This window comes from Mercenaria mercenaria, chromosome 17 (assembly GCF_021730395.1).
Source record: "Mercenaria mercenaria strain notata chromosome 17, MADL_Memer_1, whole genome shotgun sequence".
NCBI lineage: Eukaryota > Metazoa > Mollusca > Bivalvia > Venerida > Veneridae > Mercenaria > Mercenaria mercenaria.
Genome location: NC_069377.1, coordinates 20,618,688 through 20,622,775, shown reverse-complemented (window position 1 = coordinate 20,622,775; position 4,088 = coordinate 20,618,688).

Below are 4,088 nucleotides of genomic sequence, written 5' to 3'. Positions count from 1 at the left end.
TTGTTCTGTTTTTGTTATCCCTATGTTTTTCGCTCACCTGATCCAAAGGTAAGCTGTTAGTAAAGGTTGATGATCAATTTTAATTGTTAATACTCTGTAGGCCACAATTTTGACCCAATCATAGTGAAACTCAGTCAGAATATTTTCCTAAATTAGACTAGAGCTATCACTAAAGGTGATGAATGTACCCCCCACATGCACTGACACAGTACATTGCAATTTGACGCACGCAAGATTGCATAATTATGTGGACTGTATGTAATAGACTGTATGTATACAGTATAGTAACAAAAAACAAAGTCCCATAACTGTGCAGAATATTTATCTAAAAGAATGTAACATGCACCATGCACAACTAGGGTTGGTACTGATCACTTGTGTGAAGTTTCATTAATTTGTGTGCAAGTGTTTGGTAGATTAGGCACGCACAAGATTGCATATGCAGACTGTATGTACATAGTATGTTAACAAGAAACAAAGTCCCATAACTCTGCAATTTTTGTCACTGAATTTTAGAACCTAACATGCCCCATGCACAACTACTGTTGGTACTGATCACTTGTGTGAAGTTTCATTAAATTGGGTCAAGGGGATGAGGAGAGATGGTGCGCACAAGATTGTGTCTATGTATATAGTATTGTAACAAAAAAGAAAGTCCTGTAACTCTGCAAACTTTTTTTCTGAAAGAACCGAACATGCCCCATGCACAACTACTGTTGTTACTGATCACCTGTGTGAAGTTTCATTAAATTGTGTCAAGGGGATGAGGAGAGATGGTGCGCACAAGATTGTGTCTATGTATATAGTATAGTAACAAAAAAAAAAAACAAAGTCCCATAACTCTGCATTTTTTTTTCTAAAAGAACCTAACATGCCCCATGCACAACTACTGTTGGTACTGATCACTTGTGTGAAGTTTCATTAAATTGTGTCAAGGGGATCAGGAGAGATGGTGTGCACAAGATTGTGTCTATGTATATAGTATGGTAACAAAAAAACAAAGTCCCATAACTCTGCAAAATTTTTTTCTGAAAGAACCGAACATGCCCCATGCACAACTACTGTTGGTACTGATCATTTGTGTGAAGTTTCATTAAATTGTGTCAAGGGGATGAGGAGAGATGGTGCGCACAAGATTGTGTCTACGTATATTAAGTATAGTAACAAAAAAACAAAGTCCCATAAATCTGCAAACTTTTCTTCTGAAAGAAGCTAACATGCCCCATGCACAACTACTGTTGGTACTGATCACTTGTGTGAAGTTTCATTAAATTGTGCCAAGGGGATGAGGAGAGATGGTGCGCACAAGATTGCGTCTACGGACAGGCAGACAGACAGACAGACAGACAACCTGAAACTAGTATACCCCCCCTTACAACTTTGTTGTCGGGGGGGTACAATAATACATAAGATTGATACGGGCTCGTATGGAGTAAAGTCTAGGTCAGTTAATGAAAAAAAAAACTTGTACTGACTCCAATGTATTTATTTACAACGCCTTGTCTTTATGAAATCTAGTTCAAGTTCAAAACTGATTCATCTGTGGTCAAAAATTAAGGTCATTGAATGCAAAGAAATGATGAACAATAGAATTGTAACTGTTGCTTTCTCACAAAGTCACATGTCACTGTAATTGAAATATGAAACACACAGATGTTTATTAATAACAATGAAATCAAAATAGTTCTTTTAGTGTCATGAGATTTAAAGGGATTTCACTGTTCTTATAAAACATTCACCCATGTTACTTCATAGATTTTGCTAGGTTAAATCATAGCAAAAACTTTTGTTAACATTCCATATCAGGGTACAGCCGAGGGGGGCGATTCGAGTGACATTCACTTTTCGACTAAAACTTCGCCATAAGTTATTTGCACATAAATTAAAGCGATTTTGAAGTTGCCGCCATTTTCAGGAAAAATCAGTGTCATAAATTTTCACCCATAATGACTCGTGACCCAAAGCGATGCAGCCGATCATCCAATGATATGCCAGATTATTACCAGATTTACATAAAACCTATTTAGAATATTTATTTTCATGAAATCTAGGCATATCCTGGTAACTATGTCATCAAAGAAAATATTGTTAACACCTACATAAAACTTAGTCACTGAGAATGTTTGCCTTTATAAATTGAATACTGGGTCACTTAAGAGGCCATATTTTCTACCTGATTGACATGGAACTTTCTCAAAATGATTTTCATGATGAAAGCTTGGTTAAGTTTGAAAATGGGTAATCTGAGGGAAAACAAGAGGACCATGATGGTCCTGAATCGCTCACCTCTTCCCACATGACCCAGTTTTGAGTATGACGTCAATTTTTCTATTATTTGACATAGTGACCTAGTTTTTGAGCTCATTTGACCCAGTTTTGAACTTGACCTAGATATTATCAAGATAAAAATTCTAACCAATTTTCATGAAGATCCATTGAAAAATATGGTCTCTAGAGAGGTCACAAGGTTTTTCTATTATTTGACCTATTGACCTAGTTTTCGAAGATACGTGACCCTGTTTTGAACTTTACCTAGATATCATCAAGGTAAACATTCTAACTAATTTTCATGAAGATCTCATGAAAAATATGGCCTCTAGGGAGGTCACAAGGTTTTTCTATTTTTATACCTACTGGCCTAGTTTTTGACCGCACGTGACCCACTTTCGAAACTTGACCTAGATATCATCAAGGTGAACATTCAGATCAATTTTCATGAAGATCCATTGAAATATATGGCCTCTAGAGAGGTGAAAAGATTTTAATAATTTTAGACCTACTGACCTAGTTTTTGACCGCAGTTGACCCAGTTTCAAACTTGACCTAGATATCATCAAGATGAACGTTCAGACCAACTTTCATACAGATCCCATGAAAAGTATGGCCTCTAGAGAGGTCACAAGGTTTTTTTTATTATTTGCCCTACTGACCTAGTTTTTTAAGGCACGTGACCCAGTTTCAAACTTGACCTAGATATCATCAAGGTGAACATTCTGACCAATTTTTATGGAGATCCATTCCCAAGTATGGCCTCTAGAGAGGTCACAAGGTTTTTCTATTTTTAGACCTACTGACCTAGTTTTTGACCGCACATGACCCTGTTTCGAATTTGACCTAGATATCATCAAGATGAACATTCAGACCAACTTTCATACAGATCCCATGAAAAATATGGCCTTTAGAGAGGTCACAAGGTTTTTCTATTATCTGACCTACTGACCTAGTTTTTGAAGGCACGTGACCCAGTTTCAAACCTGACCTAGATATCATCAAGATGAACATTCAGACCAACTTTCATACAGATCCCATACAAAATATGGCCTCTAGAGAGGTCACAAGGTTTTTATATTATTTGACCTACTGACCTAGTTTTTGACGGCATGTGACCCACTTTCGAACGTGACCTAGATATCATCAAGGTAAACATTCTGACAAATTTTCATGAAGATCTCATGAAATATATGGCGTCTAGAGAGGTCACAAGGTTTTTCTATTTTTAGACCTACTGACCTAGTTTTTGACCGCATGTGACCCAGTTTCAAACTTGACCTAGATATCATCAAGATGAACATTCAGACCAACTTTCATACAGATCCCAAGAAAAATATGGCCTCTAGAGAGGTCACAAGGTTTTTCTATTTTTAGACTTACTGACCTAGTTTTTGAAGGCACGTGACCCAGTTTCGAACCTGACCTAGATATCATCATGGTGAACATTCTGACCAATTTTCATGAAGATCTTGTGAAATATATGGCCTCTAGAGAGGTCACAAGGTTTTTCTATTTTTAGACCTACTGACCTAGTTTTTGATGGCACGTGACCCAGTTTCGAACTTGACCTAGATATCATCACGATGAACATTCTGACCAACTTTCATAAAGATCCCATGAAAAATGTGACCTCTAGAGTGGTCACAAGCAAAAGTTTACGGACGGATGGACGGACGACGGACACTGCGCGATCACAAAAGCTCGCCTTGTCACTTTGTGACAGGTGAGCTAAAAAGTAGTTCACTTTGTCAAAATAAACACCCCAGAGGCTAATTTTTACATGTAAATCATTATGAAACTTTGTTAGAATGATTGTC